Here is a 17,282-nt window from a genome sequence, read left to right on the forward strand (position 1 = left end):
GGAGCTCGAGTGCCTCTCTGTGGCGCTTTGGGTTAGAGCAGGTTGACCACCACAGACCTCTGAGCAACTGTAATCCAAGTGTAAAACAGTTGTTATTTTTCTTTTATTCTGGTAGAAATTCAACCCAGAGGAAATTTATAATCTTGTGACTCGTGAGAAACTCAATTTAAGGTCAATAGAGCTTAAAATTCTGCTCCCTTCTCTATGATAATCAGAAAATTTAATTCACCAACAAACTGTTGCAAATGAATAATGTGAGACAGTCTATTTTCAAGGTTTATCCAAACTAATTGACTTGCAGTATACCTCCTGCAGAACCTTCAAGCCATTTGAATGCTTTTCTTCAAATCCCATCTTATTAATTCAAATCATAAACATCTCTCTTCCCTTCCTTAATTTATGCAGTTTTCTTCCTTCCATCATATACTTTCATTGCCATTCCACATCCAGCAAAGTAATTCAACTCATACAGTGTATTGCAAGTGATTTCATACTTAAAATGCTCACAGAAGCCAAAGCAATGCAGGTCTGTGATACATGCAGAATATTGGCTTATATCTGGTTTCTTGAGGAAAGTGTTAGCATCTCCTCCATCACTGTCATGGAGCCGCAGGAGAAAACCCCTTGGCCCCTCACTGTGACAGCTCAAACTGCTCCACCAGGGCCATGCTGTATTTCTGGGAAATGGGTCATCGTCACAGGGGTTCAACTTCAAAGCGGCACTAACTATGGTTAAAAACAAACACACACACATGCTGTTGAATATCGCTACTTGTGTGGCTGTGGATACAAGGATGCATCCATTCACAATATTATTTGCAAATGCAAGCTCATTTTGCAATCACTCTGTTTGTAAAATGCGATCAAGGCATGCTAACTACAACAGCAGAAATAAAAGTATTTTATATTCAACTATGAACAATGAGTGGGTTTCAATTAATTTCCTCACAAATGGTAAGTCATCTCTAGCTCCAAAAGAACTGCTGGAGGCTCATTAATTCATGACTTGAATTATGAATGTAACCTCTATAATAGGATATGTATCTGGAATACAGAACATCGATTTCAAAGGTTTGGACAGCCATTCAAAACAAGGACATAGGACTTTATCGCCTTTGCTTAGCGGAGGTTAGTCTAGACTCCTCTCTTTCTCTTCAATTTTAATCTATTTTGGCTTTGAATATGATCCATAAATTATTGGGTGCACCATTGGGTGCAACTTAATTGTAGATTCAGCAGAAATTTATGTTATTGCAGACTGAACATCTCTGGGATTCCAGCTCCCGAAAGCGACCTGTTTTTCCACAGTAGCTTGCCCTGGTCCCTGTCATCATTTGTTTCTCTTGTTCATAAATGCCGCTCCTTTGTACCCCTGGGAAATAGGTTCGGGTCACTTGACACCCATCCCGGTCTTTCTGATGGATGTCTTCCAATCTCCCTCACCTTGTTGGGGAGCTATTGTGAACCGGCTGGCTGCTTTAACACTCCCTCCAGGACTGTGCTGGGGAGGCTGGGCTCAACTTAGCTCCCCTATCGCCTGCTCACAGATACCCAAGCTGACTGGAGCTACACCTTATCCTGTTCTCACAAACGTCACTGCAGGCATCGCTATTTAGAGAGGTGTATAATAACATCAGCAATGACTTGGTAGCAACATACCTAATACCTTTGCATTTACCTAATGCTGCTGTTGTAGCTAATACAGGTAAAAGCTCACACCAGTGTAGAAAAACATTCCCCTTATTGTTATTCAGCTGCTGGTTCAGTAGCACTTACTTGAGGTGCACTATGGGGCATCATAATTACATTATAAGCACCTAACAAATGCATTTTAATCAGAACATGACATGATGCACTTCATTACGTTTTATGATTCTATGAGTGGTGGCGTTATGAGGCTCGACTATACAACTACGTTACTCCTGGGTGAGTTAACTATGGATTTCAATGGGGAAATTTACTAGAGAAATGAACTGACAGTGCACCAATCTTATCCTATCGGGGGCAAGAGGGAAGTCATTTGCTTTTCCCTCAGTGCTGAAACTAGTGCTGAAATATAAGTGATCATGTATTCCACACTGCGCTGGAATACTCTGAGGCAGCCTGCAGGTAAAATCCCACTGCGGTGTAAGATCCTGTGACATTATATCAGCTTTGTTGGCAGGAGAGACTCAACTGAGAAACATACAGCATGACTTGAAATGGTGAGCAAACCATTGCTATAACCCTATTGTAACAAATAAGGGGAAGGTTTCTTCAGTTTCAATTTTTCAAATCATTCCTGTATTTGTAGATTTTCTTTTAATCTTTGTGAAAATAACATAGACACATCTCTTTTTTGTTGATAAAAAAAATGTGTAAAAATCTAAGTGAATGAATGAATAGCCACCTTTCTGAATGGCATGGCTCATTACAGTGTCATTATACAGTCATACAAGATTCATAGTATACGACCGTGTACTATGTAATGCTCAGATGAATTTATAATGCACAACTTAATGTGTTTGCATTAAGTGAAATGCTACTACTGGCCTTCTTGTTTCCGTCAGTAATCTATGCACTGCAACAAAATGACTCACAAATTAATTGGATGGAAGAACAAACAGATCAATCAGTCAATGCTTGGTGAGAGTGCAGTAATATCTCATTTCCTCTGAGCATCACTCAGCTGTTGCTGGATATGGAAAGCATTCTGTCCTTCTACATGCATGTAATTGAATGGATTTAGTTACAGCCCATGATAATCACATTTTTGCACCATTTTCCATTTGGTATTAGCTGGACACTAATGATTTCCCTTGATGCTGAGCTGAGCCAACCAAGGCAACAAGTTTCTTTATCTCCCTGGTAGCTGTATTGGATTACATGCTGTGGCTTTTGGTAAGGCAAGGCCCAATACATATTATTATAAAGATATCCCCAAGACTGTCCTCTACCAGGCCATCATTTGGTTACTCTCACATTGATTGAAATTATCATAAATCCATATATGCAGTGAATTGTGGGTTGCATCAAATTTGTCAAATTGTTCTACACACTCTAAACCATTTTTAATATCTCTATATAGATGTAAAAATAGATGTAAATGTATGTGATGTAAAGATAGATAGATATAGATAGATAGACAGATAGATAGATCTAAAATCAACACTACTCTCCACTCGCCACTTATGTTCAACCCTTCAACTTCCATTCGCTCCTATTCTGTTACTATACTGAAAGAAATCTCTCAACAGAAAAAAGTTTTGGGGAAAAAGTGCTTGTATTACACGACTTCTTTCCCATCAGGATTACAATGTTATATTGGACACTTCTAGATATAAAACCCATTGCTCCCAGGGTAGAAACATCTTCCTCTGTCAGTGTGTTTATCAAAATTTAATTATACCTCACTGAAGGCCAAAGTTAATAGGATTGTGCAGAAGAATACATTCCTTATCATTGAATTACACCCTAACACTACATTACAACACTTGGCTCATTTCAGGCCATGTAACGATGGTGAATTCAATTACAATGTGCTGCAAGTCAAAGCACTTTATTACTGTTGTGGCCCGGCGCACAAAAGCAGACAGTCTCTACAAATCACTGAAGTAGTTGCGGATTTCAGGTCAGCTCAAATTCAACAGATAATATGCTCACACAACCAACCTAAAACCGTGCTATAACCCATTTTGTATGAAAGTGACAAAGCATTACAAATGTCTAGCATAGGTTCTAGCATTCATGCATCATTTTTTATGAATACCTTGTAAATCTTATATTCACATTTATGTAAATATTCCAGTAAGTAGTCATTTTTTAACTTCTGCTCAGCTAAACCCAGTGTGTAAATACAACTTTGAGAACTGCTTTCAAGGATAGAGCAGGTTGCAATAGCCTGTTGGAACTAGCATGATATCGTGTACAGAGTATAAGTGCTGAACCATCCAGTACATTACAGATGAGGGAAAGCTATGTAGTGAGCCCAAATTGAAATGGCAGCAGATAAGTCACTGAGGAAATGGAGTTTAATGCCGGCTGATGTGGGAGAATAGACTGTGGCTAGGTTCGAGGGAAGCAGCACACTACAGTTGCCTTGGGATTGTGACAACAGATGATGAGGAGGAGGAAGGGGGGAGATATAGGGAACAGAGGAACGGGAAAGGAGAAACGGAACAAACTGGATGAAATGACTGAAATTTCTCATCACATATTGTGTGTGTGTGCGCGGGTGGACATTGTGTTTGTGTGTGTAAATGCAGCAAAACATCCATTGAAGAAGACATTGCGATGAACAAAATGAAGTACTTCATCACGTGAGAATTCATACTCTGAGTGTGAGGCACAAGCCAAATCACCCTGCCTGTCATTTTTGTTCAACTATTGGTTTCAGCCTGAGGTGATTTTGCTGGTGTTCCACAATATAACACCCCTTTATCATTTATACTTCCATATGGCTCTGCATCTGCTTCTTGTAATCTGGAAGGCTGGGTAGACCATATTAACCCCAGAGAAATGTCACACTATTGGTGCCAGTATACACTTGCGTTGTTCTGCTGGTGATGGATTATGAGCCATAGATACAAGCCATTCTATGTCTAATAAAAGTGAGGGACGTCCAGATAATTCCAGTAGTCACTCAGTTGGTCCAACTTATCCCGCATTAAACGTAACCTCAATAGCTGCAGCACAACATAAGTTATCCCTCTACTCTTCATCAATTTCCCTCACATCCCATTTGCATGCGTACATGAAAGCGACGGTATGACCACTCTAAAGTCAGCGCTTAGTCACCACAGCTGAGTGTTTGCAATTAGTTGATCTCTAGCAAAGCTGGCTGTTTCCCATCGCTGAACGACTATCACCTACACAGAGAGTAAATTAAATGTTTAAAGGCTGAACATGTCAACAATGAATGCAAATCATTCATCCAATTAATAACATTCTCCTCTAAGTCCGAATACCTCGCACACCGATACGTACGTATAGTTCTATCCAGGTAACTTTTCCCCATGGTGGCCAGTTCCATTCGAAGTCATTAGATGGCAACACATCACAAAGAACAACAACAACGAGGCAGTAACCATTATCCACAGCACATGCAACCAGTCATCAGAATGCAACACCTGAAAGAAAATTAAATGGGAAGCATATGTCCATCAAGATCCTCAGAAGGAAAAAGGAAAAGCCGGACCTGTTCTCCCTTGCTGGCTGTCCAGTTGCTATCAAAAGAGAGCCAGCAGTCTGTTCTGTCAGGAGCAGGAGACTCACCCATAAACACAGACATTCCCCCACACCGTGCCATGCATGCTAAAAGGGCCCTTACCCTTCTGGAAGGAGTGCTGGTGTCTATCTTCAGCTGGGTGGCTATGAGAACAGACATGGTGAAAAAGTGCCACTGCCTTCCCTCTCCCTTTGCTCCCAACCAACAACCAGTGCTGCGCTCACACCTTGTGCTGTGAAGTTGGGGTGCTGGAGGCGTCTGAGGAGTGCGCCACAGCAGGGGAGAGTATGACCCGGGGTCCAGGAGCCTGACCACAACGTCTCTCTCCTCGCTGGGCGAATCAATCACACAGACACTGGCATCGCCTCCACAGGGGGGGAGCGAGGGAGGGAGGGAGGGAGAGAGGGAGAGAGGGGGGGTGCAACTCCTCCGCTCAGGCTGCTCCAAACGCTACTTATCTCTCCCGTCCTTGCTCCCTCCCTCCCTCCCTCGCTCACTCACTCTTTCACACACACTCAAACTCTCTCAGCAGGACCTTTCTCAGAAAAAGGTGAAAAAGGAGTTCAATAGAGTAAGTAAATTAGAGGCTGGAAGCTAGCAAACACACACATATACTGTACATATACAGCCTGCCTCTCTCTCCCTCTCTCTCTCCCTCTCTCTCTCTCTGTCTGTCTCTGTCTTTGTCCTCTCTCTCTCTCTCTCTCTCTCTCTCTCTCTCTCTCTCTCTCTCTTACACACATACACACAGACACAAACAAACAACTTGGATAAGTTCTTTACCACATCAGTAGCATTATTGAATGCTATGCGCTTTGCCTTACAGCATGTGTGTGTAAACGTGAGCGTACGTGCAAATATTTGCATCCCGTTACGTAAGTTGTGCACATATTACCAAGAAATGGATCAATTCAATCAGCTTCCCGGGTAGGCTGTGATTAAGCACAAGTAATATTTATGCTGCCTGTCTTCCACATCGTAAAATACAGCCCCTCCGCCCATCTAACCATGCTAAGGGGACAGAAGCCTGGCACGATCCACACCGCTGCTTTATTTATGTAGCATTTGTGCCTTGTGTATTGAATCCCAGAGCTGACACTGAATAACCAGTTTATTCAACCAAACCAAAGCATGACGATCCACAGGAGAGAGGCAATTACATGGCTTTCATAAAACTAGGACTAAGAAAGAGATTTTTTTTCAATGAAAAGCCAAACAGTCCTCTCTCTCTCTCTTTCTCTCTGTTTCCAGTACTAATCTAATCTGCTCAGCTGAATAAGACAAAGGGCAGAGGCAAGAAGCGCAATATAGACCGCACCTATAGCAAAGCATTCATAACTCATTAATGAAGAGTGGTGCTTGCACGCACCAACAGCAGTGAATCACAAGGCTACCCACAGTCAATCCCCAGTCAGATATGGGCTGAATCATGGTTGGTATTGACGCTGCTGTCCAGCATTTCGCTTGTGTGTGAGATCAAGATGCTGAGCTGTGAATATTCAAGGCACGTGAACATCAAATGTCAATTGTACTGCATGTAGTGCTGGGTCAATAAGGTACCATCGCATTGCAGAATAGTGCCTCAAGTCTTGCACTTCAAATCTACAGAGGCTGGTTTCCAATCTAACATCCATAAACAAAATGTATATCATTTTACATAAACTGACCTTGCCAAATATTCAGTGGAAAAGTGAATGAAATGAGGACGAGAGGCCATGTTCTCATTTCATGGACGGGAGTTTATTTTGTACCCTGAGGTAGTAACTGGTTTGAGTTTCCATGGCGCTTCATGAATACTGATATTTAAAGTCAGCTAAATTTCTTTTCCACCGTGACTCATGGACCCGTTTAAAGAGGGAGTTTTTCCACTGTAGCTGCAGCAGTTTATCACTAATGGCTGCTGGGTATCACACCATATTTCACGTCTTTGATTTGCACACAGGCAACAAATCCAGAATGACAGATGTTGATAAGACGTGTCGTTACTCAAAGGTTCACAATATCGCCACCGAATGTGAGACGATAAAGTCGGTTGGTCAAATGAACAACTCAAGAACAGAAGAATGGCTACTGATAAAAGGAGGTTTCTAATTTCTTCTTTCTTCACATCGACTATGCTAATCAGGCCAACATGTAAAGCCATACTCTAGGCTAGGATATAAAGATGAGTTAAAGTTCATATTTGCATGCACACCACAGATAAGGTTTCATCTGAGAGAATAATTGCTCCCGTGTCTGTACTGGGGAATAATAAAGTCCTTTGAGTTAATATAAGACATGGTGGTGGTGGTTATAGCCGTTCCTGTTAACAAGCTGATTTTCTACCATGACATTTCCCCCGGGTCCTTTAAACACGCCCCTGATTGGTCATCCTCCGCATTCGTTTTTGTCACATTTACAGCCATGACATATACTTCTGTGATTATGAACATTGCTGGCTCACAGTAAGTCACTGTAATTGCAATTAGTGTAAAAGGTCACTGCCGTTATTGCTGTAGAGCATGGGGGTGATGTGGTGTTTTGTCATACTGACAGAAGATTAACAATGTGTGGGTTGCATTTCTTTACTTATTTACGTTCCTATACGGCACAGCCTGCATTTGTTTCCCAATTTCCTCTCTCTGTCACTTCTTGCTGATTTTGCAGAATGCCGTGAGCTGCCATTAAACCATTTTAAGAGCTGTTGTCCAAACAAAATCATTAATAATAGCTATGATAGATGTAAAAATTTAAGGACACATGATTTCATATCAGAACGGCAACTTAAAGGCAGCTAACGACTGTATGCACGCTTGTCTTTTTATGTCACTCAGCGGCATGTTCAAGGGAACTGACTGAAACAGATATGGGCGTCAAGCACCACAGAGAAAGGTTTATTATTGGCTAGGGTTGGGATAATTAAGTCATCAGTTTTATTTGTGGCTTATCCAAGAACGTTTTGCCTAACTGATATCTACAACTGATAAATTAAAATGATGAAATGATGAGCTGATCATTAAAAACTGCTGGTAAATACCAGGCAGGTGTATGAGGATTGCAAGGAGCAAATCATCCCTAATAGCATGTTCCTGTTGCGAGTATCTCATTAATGTTTTCCATATTCAACACTGCTATAAAGCTTAGGCTAAGGTCTATGTGAAATATCCATGCTCTACTTAAGAAAACAGAGAGAAAATGGAGACATCTAGGGGATTTTGCGTGACTGTGTGCAAGTGTGCAACATGAATGCATAATCTAAAGTCAACCCACAACCTTGTGTCCCATGACACCCTCACATCTTTGAGTCCTCACCGAGCCTGATCTTGACCTTCAGCCGAACCACCGCTCCTGTCCCTGGCTAATCGACTCAAAGCCCAAGCACCGTCCAGCTCCTCCACCTGCACACCTCCCTGTGGATACTGAGGATTCATACCGCTGTAGTTGGTATGCTTCTCAGACCGGCTCGCCTCTGAGCTCAGGGAAGGGCAGTGGTGCAAAGATATGAATAGGACAGGCAACATTGTTTTAAGGAATCGGAGTCCAGAATGTCTGAGACTCTAACACGTCTCTATCAGTAACTTACAAACAGGTTGACTATACAGACTGAGCTCTATCTGGTCATCTGTCACAGGTGACAGGTGTAGATGTGCCCTGCACCCCAGGGGGAGGAGCATGGGGGTGATTAAGGCCCAGGATGAAGAGCTTTAGGTGCCCATGGGTTGCCAGGAGCAGCCGAACCTGGACAGCTTTCATAAACATGGTTCTCATCTACAGCAAACCCTCCCTGGAGCCCCAAACCCTCAGCGCAGCAGTTAGTGGTGACAAATGACTGCTGTTGAATGGTGTTGTCCCTGCTGGATGTCCCTGGTTGTTTCTCTGTCTCCGATTTCATTACATTGAACAATGTGCTATTGTTCACCGCTGTATTATCGCACTCAATATGGTCATTGGATGAAATAAACAGATGGTATCAAAATAGGCACAGTTTGTGTGTGTGTGTTTGCACGTGAGCAAAATGTCATTTGGTAGCGGCTAATAGCGGCTGTGGGTTGGCAATACAAACATTTTAAGCAGCCGATTCAAAGTACAATGGTTGAATGCAGAAATACGGAAAGCTTTTGAAAGGCATTTCATCCGTACATATTCCTGCTGCATACAAATGATTTCAATAGCAGCATGTCTGTACAACTCCACTCCTGGGAATCTTAAAATTCAGCTCAGGGTGTCGTAAATCCTTGACACACACTTTCAAAAAGCTGTGATACTGGTTCACTGACAAATAACCTGATCAAATGGATTAATATTATGATAATGTTATGGGCCTATTAAAACAAAGTACTTGAATTATCACTTTAATAAAATACAACACGACCACACGGACAAATTAAAGACCAATTTCACAAATCACTGTGCCTGAACATTTGAGACAATACTGCAGCTTGAATGTTTTCCAGAAGGCGAAACAATACCATTCCTATCTTAGAAATAGACAGCGCTCTCAGACTCTCTGTAAATGTAAATGATGGAAGTCTAGACTCTGGAGAAAGGTATTGGCCTCTCAAGTGTCAAACAACAAGAAACACCAGAGGCAGCCAACACAATATATCAGACAAGACACCATAAGGCAACATATGAATTATATTTTCTGGTCCGTGGTGTGGGAGGTACCAATGAATACCAATGATTCAATCAGGGCAATGTCTGAATATGCTTAAATGATGCTGAATAACATTTCCAACTTATGTAAATCACCTTTAAAAGTGATGAATCTAAGAATGATTTGGAGTTTGTAAATGAGGAACGAAAGCTTGTTGGACTCTGGGACATTAACATACTGTATCAGATGCTGACAATTCAGCAGCTCCTGTGTGCTTAAGTATAAACCAATAGAAACTGTGTATCTTTTAGGGTGACATTTTATCATGAAGAGGGTTGCAACTGTCATGGACATGATCTCTACAGAGAACATAAAAGCCTTTACTTCAGCACACAAACAGTGTCTTACAAACTGACAACAAACATTGTAAAAAGCAGGTTCAAATGTCTAAAAGTTCAGCTTACATGGAATACGGTGAATATTAGTCAAATTAAAATATTACATTAAAGTATTACATGTTAAGCTCTGGCAAGAGCCACAAAACACAGGCTCAAATGTCTTATGTAACAGACATGACTGGACCATTATTTTTCTGTTCTGCTTAGTCGATCTCCCCCAAAAGCTACATGCTCTTTCTTCCAGAAACTACCACAGTGAATAGAGCAAAACTATATATCAACTCCTGAATGAAGACTTAAAATACATGATCCTTATTGTATGATCCTTATTGAAACAGTATGGTTACAAGTGATGTAACATGGAATGGAGTAAGTTGAGTTGAGAGTTGAGATTGAAAGGGAGTTGATTGAAAGCCTGAAATACCATAATTGCCATTACCAATAACCTCTGATTTTGACACTCGTATGTGAATAACAGGTTTATTCCTGGCTGTGTCTTTGTCAATGTTAAAAGCCTAAGGAAGTGTAATATCGGTGATTGCTGTAATGATTCACCACATTCACAAAGTGACAAAAGGGAAGAGGAGGAAGAGAAGAAGAAGAAGAAGAAGAAGAAGAAGAAGAAGAAGAAGAAGAAGAAGAAGAAGAAGAAGATAATGATGATCATGAATGTATCCATGTAGACTCAGCTGGTAAGTCTTTAACAGTAATCTCTCTTTCTCACGGCAGGATCCTAACAACCATATCAGGCATAATGAGCCTTATAGAAGAGAAGTCTGCATTTACTCCAAATTACACATTCTATCCTCTGAGGAGGGTGGGTGGCTCCGGTATCCACAGACAGACTTAATGATTTCTTTTCTATGCAAATTGACCAGAGATTATGTTAGAATTTAATAAGCTTCTGGAACTCTGGAAATAAGAGTCTGGAACTCCTCCAAGAGGACATCTGGTTTCAGAATAGTGTCAAGAAACTTTGGTCATCAGGACTTTTGGGCCCAAGGCTTTAGCACCATGCCGTATGTCATCAGATATATGGAATGCACAGAGGTGGTGTTTCTCATCGCAATGATTCAATTTGAGTGAAATAAACTGTCTGAAGGCTTATAGAGAGTTAGTAGTAGGAACTGTCAAGATATCTGTAAGAATCTGTCAAGATGCAGACACATTGCAAATGTGTGCCGGTGAAGCTTGATCTTGTGTCAGTATGTGGTTTCGTACATCCAGCAGAGGGCAAACTAACTCTGGCATGGGTTAACCTGAACCTGGCACAATGAGACTGAACACATGGGATGAAATCAAATCAATCAAATAGTAATGTAGGCCTATAGCTAACTATGACAATTCAATAGCACTGAAAGATGAAGGTCTGCCTACAGAGTGCACACACTGACACACTTCAACAATACTAAATAAGATATATTAAACAAAAAGTGTAGAATTTGAAATCTAAATTTGTGTTTCATTGAACTCAGTTAATTCATGGGTCAAAACACTGAGCTGCCCATATCCTAACACCTGTTTCCCGGATGTTTTCCATATATGAGCGATACATTATTGACAAGTGAGAATTGCTGTCAGAAAAACTATAAAAAGCTAAGGAAGATTTTGTTATTTAAAAAAAAAAAAAAAAAAAAAAGGGCAATTCTTCTTGAAGCCTCATAGGTCTCATTCAGATTACAGAAACATCCAAAAAATACTACGGTATGATCTCAAGACATTTTTTGGGATGACATGCCCCCTAGAGGCAGATAGATTTGTCACACTTTAAATATTTCACAGCCCCTTGGAGTAAAAGGGGGAAACTGCTTCATGCCTCAACAAATTGTTTTGTCTTCTTTGAAGTCACAGTGTAATGCAAGTTAACCGAGCCGTGTTGCTCGGAACTGCTGATATGCGGCTGTTATTGTTGGGGTATCTCTATCAGACAAGATAAAAACCATGTTTATCCTACAATTGCGGATGGATTTGTGATGTTTTCTTTAGAAGAGTCTCCAAAAGAGCCATGCACTTTGATAAACTAAGCAGACGACTCATAAACTGGCTCATATACAAAGCCAAAGTTGGAAAAACACATCACGCCAGAGCTGCCAAGTAAATAGAAAATGATAGCCAGAGTCTCTTCTGGAAAGCCTAATCGGCTTCACTGCACATTGAAGGACGTGGACAGCGTAGGCGCGCCTGTTGGACCTTAAAGTTTGCAGACAAGTCTTAAACAAATCCTACCAAATCATTTTGTCTAGTTTAGTAATCACGCAGTTCCAATACGTTTCTAAAAGCAAGTGTCTTTGCTTCAAGATAGAAATGTTAAACTGTTAAAACAAAAATTAGATTTTAAGACTAAATTGCATGGAGACTGGCATTTTTGCAGTGCGTCATTCATTCCTAAGGTCATTTGACACAGTGAAGCAACATACAGTATGCAGCAGTGCTGAGGACAGATCTGAAAAGGACCCAATGTTAAATTAAGACGAAAGGCCCGGGTGACAACAACACCTGAACAACGTGTAACATGACTCTGTTCGTCTTTGTTTTCTGCTGAGGCGAGTCCAGCAGAGAAAATAAAGTCTTTACCTCGCATCGGGAGCAGTGCGCCTTCAAAATTACTTGTTTCAACAAATCCATATACGAAAATTGGCTACATTAAATTGCATGGTAAACAAAGAAAGAACTCATTCCGCTGAATGTGGCCACAAAGTGGAAAGAAAAAGGCTTTGAGTAAAAATTACCTTTTCTCCCTTGCAAGATCCCCTGCGGTAGTTTCCTGCACCTGCTGATGAGTTCATGGTCCCATATAGCAATAATCTGTAATGCAAAAACAGTCACCTGAACCCACCTTTACAGTCAACTTTAATCTCTCTCTCTCTCTCTCTCTCTCTCTCACTCTCTCTCTCTCTCTCACACACACACACACACACACACACACACACACATACACACACACACACACACACACACACACACACACACACACACACACACACACACAGCCAACTAACCAGAATAAAATCCCCTCTTTTCCTTGAGAATCCTGGCGGCTGTGTGTCCTGTATTCCTCTTTAGCAGACTAATGTTAAGCCTGCAAGTTGAAAAACCTCAAATGGCGACATCCGCGCTCTGATATTATTGCTTGCGGTCGAGCTCTATTCGAGCAATGAGCGAGATTAAACGCCACCCACCTGTGGTAATGCTATTAAAAGTGTTATCCGGAGATGTCCAATGGTAAATCAAAGCGCCAAAGACGCGCTCTCCGGAGACGGGGAGGATCCAGTCTGTGCGCCGTCGTTCCGAAATCCACCGAGAGGATCCGCAGAAAGTTTCCTCACGATGACAAGTAACTGCGATTTTCAATCAGCAAGTGGAGTTTTTTCTTTATTTTTTTTTTTTTTTTACAGTTTTGTGCAGAGGTGTTGCCTAAAATTAGTCCGTTTTCGGCTGAAGCACGGCAAGTGTGCTGCTCTGAATTAGAATATGTATGAAAAAAGACAGGGACAGTGAGGCTGCCGCTTTATCAGCAAATTGCATATGCGTTTCTGTTCCCAGGAGTAAGGAGCCACTGCCGTCCTCAAAGTCTCAGGATATTTGACGTTGGAGTGTGCAGCTTGAATCCACTTAGTTCACCAGGAGTCTGTGTATGGCCATCTATACTGCACCTTCTTTATTTCCACAGCCCAGCTGCTATGTCAGAACATATTGCAGATGGTATCTGACAGGTAAAGAAGGCTTTTGTGATGCGCAGGGCAAATATAATCTGTCCAGTCCATCATCTGGCCTAACAGTAGAGCGTCTGTTTATCTGGAGGGGCTTAGGGAGCTGAGCCTGTATTCACAGCGTGTCTCAGAGTGAAAATATGAACTCCTCCAAGATTTGTTATCAGGTTTCTCTGATTTCGTTATGAACTGATCCCAGAACAACAGTTAGACCCTGTGCGTCTTTTTGCCCTCCACTGCTGTTTAAGGGCAGAAGAGTCCGCACTGAGCCAGCAATTAGAGGCTCTTAGCGTTGGGTGCTGATCAAAGACGAAACAGTGTCACCCCTTATTCCCTCAGCGGCTAATAGTTTTCCATAGGCCTAATGAGGAGGGGATGCAATGGAGTTCATTACAGAGAGTAAAGTGTGAATTTAGTGAAACCACAGGGAGCTAAGTGGCGGCACTCTCTGGAAATAATGATCTGGGGCTCGAGAGTTTTCCTAACTTCAACTGCAGCTGCTAATTAGAGGGAACAAAGGACAGGCTTTTCCTTTGTTACCAAGAAACACATCATTGATATTCAGTTTAGGTTATTTGTGCAAATCTGAAATGGGTTATATGAGTGAACAGCATGAGCAATAGCAATGTTTTCTTATTTTCTTCTATTTTTTACTTCTGTGCTCAGCCTAGTATGATGCTGATCAGTTCAAGTTTCTGAAATCATGAATCGTTACACTCAGCAGCCATTAAAGACTTCCTCGTCCTGCTCTCTGTAGAGGATTTAGGAAGTGTTGACTGTAATTTGTCTGAGCTGTAACCTCAACTTCTTTCCCACTGTTGTGTTTGCCGCATTGCACTGGTGTTGGACCATAAATAATTGAACAGGAGAAAAGTAGTCTACAATACCCAAAGACACACAGTTTAGGTATGGCAATCCCCATTTGGGCTGCGTTGGCAAAATACTAACAAGGCCTCAGAAAAAAAACAGCCACATTTCCCTCCTCAAGGTGGATAATAGGGGAATGGCAAAGCGAAGCTAAGTTTGTGCTTCATGACAGACACTTCTATTTTGAATTTCAAATTCAAAAGTTTTGTTTCATTTGTGTCTACAACTCTTTTTTGTTTGAGTGCCTATTTTGCTTAAAATGTGAATGTCATGCCACACAGTCTTATGTAAAACAATGCAAATATTCTATTTCCACTATGCATAAAAACAGAAATGGAACAAAAATGACTATGTTGGCGCATTGTCTATTTGGAACTGATTAGGTGTCTCATCTTCCTTTTTTCCAATCTGTAACTTTAAAAAGGGCATTTCATTAACGTATTGTAGCTTGTTTGTGTGCTCTGTTGTCTTCCAGAAAGGAAACATGAGTGTAAAAGAATAAAGTAGTATGAGTGACAGAGGGCTGAGCACCATGGAGGCATTGCTCCATCACAAAGCCATCATTTACAGATCAGCACCTTGGACAGCGGCCAGGCCGGCCGGCCCGCTGCAGGATCACTGTGGTGCTGCTAATGGAAGAACAGGCAAGGGGCTCTAAAGCCACAGGAGACCAATTACATTTGTTTTACTGTTGTGGAGATGTTCAAGGCTAGTGGAGGTTTTAGGCCAGGGAAGGGTGTTACACTGAAGTTACACTGAACCTGAACTGGAAATTGGCCAGATGAAATAATGAGGGGAAATCTGCTTTACAATGTTTGTTCTCTCTCTCTCTCTCTCACTCTCTCTCTCTCTCTCTCTCTCTCTCTCTCTCTCTCTCTCTCTCTATCTCTCTCTCTCTCTCTTTGTCTGTCTTTACAACCCAAGTTTGTACTTTCATCACTGCCAGATAGACAAACCGAGTGTTTGAAAGAAGCATAGTTGGGAGCTTTTCAATGGAGCTTCACCAAACCCTATCTACTTCTCCAGCAAACCTGCACATTAAAAGGAATGTGTGGAAACGTACTTGCTTTAGTAACTTGTGGTTGGCTGTTTGGCGAGATATAACATTTCAAAGTGTACTGTGTGTTCTGCGGTTGAAGCAAAAACGACTCCAAAAACTTCAGTTATTTTTTGTTAATCCCACTCTGGCAGACATTTAAGATGCACTTCTTAAAATACAAAAATCAAACCCTTTTGTTTTTAGATAACCACTTCCACACACTCTCAGAAAATAATGTACAACTCAGTGTCACTGTGGTGGTGATGATGGTAAGAATAACTGTATCCCCCGAGGAGACTTCATATATAATTACTGCGCCCTCCCCACTCCCCGTGCCGCCATGACAGCTGAATGATTCTCCATACAGAATTACATCTTTTTACCAAGACATCAGTTGACCATTACAAAGTATCAGTGTTCCCAGTTCCTGATATCAATAAAGCTTTTCCTGTCAGCTGGTATATGAGAAGTCTATGAATCCCACGGTGCATTTTCAGATCTTGTTTCAGTCCCTGTGGTCACAGCACTTTATTTAGATGAAGCTAAATCTGCTCCTGACATACAAAGTCGGCATATAGTATGGCAGCCAGTGGCTTAGGAAGATTTGAAATAAAATCTTGCAGTGGAAATTATTTATTATTTCAATTCCAGATTTGAAAATTCCTAAATTTTAAACAAGAATTTCGGCTTTTGGGGGAAGTGTCCAAAGTGCCCCACTGTTTTGATATTGACATGGCAGAAATCCAAAATCTCTGATGAAGTAATCTGTTTGGTTTATTTTAAAATGAGCCTCATGGATGTGCATACGACTCGTCTCATTTATTCCATCGCTTCCCCCTGAAACAGCGCTCCAGTAGGCTTCTTGCTGCAAATCCAATTCCCCTCTCAGTCGGTCTCCCTTCTTGTCCTCATTAGAATATCAATAAAGCTGACCACAGGGGCTGTCGGCTGATAAATAAATCTCTGTTCTGAGCGCCTCTGATCTAATGGACTTGTGGATCTCAGGGGTTGGAAGCGTAAGCTTTGGGGAGCGCTGGTGGGACATGGAGAGCGGGGTGGTGATGGCCTGAATGACCAGCGTGAAGCAGCACTATCAGCTTCAGAAAGCTCCACCACTTAATGATGTGTGGGCTGCTGAAGGGCTGACATGAGGTTGGAGTGACACAAGACTGAATGCAGGCAGCAGCGGCACCACTGCCCTTGACATTCACTTCCACTCCACTTTGCCTGTAATTGCTTAAACACAGTTGCCTTGCAGGAAAAGTAGGTAATACGCAGCCTCTAAAATCCTTTTTCTCTGGTTCTTGAAACGGTGGACAGCACTTTACAGAGAGCCGCACTCCAACAACTGACCAATAACAGAGGAGCAGAACAATTATAAAGAAAGAACATTTAATTATGAATCTGCTTTTCTTCGGGTTTAAAAGGAGTTTCATTTCCTGTAATTATCTATTTATTCAACAATGCAGACTCTGAGAGAAGAGCA

This window comes from Centroberyx gerrardi, chromosome 13, assembly GCF_048128805.1.
Source record: "Centroberyx gerrardi isolate f3 chromosome 13, fCenGer3.hap1.cur.20231027, whole genome shotgun sequence".
Classification (NCBI taxonomy): Eukaryota; Metazoa; Chordata; class Actinopteri; order Beryciformes; family Berycidae; genus Centroberyx; species Centroberyx gerrardi.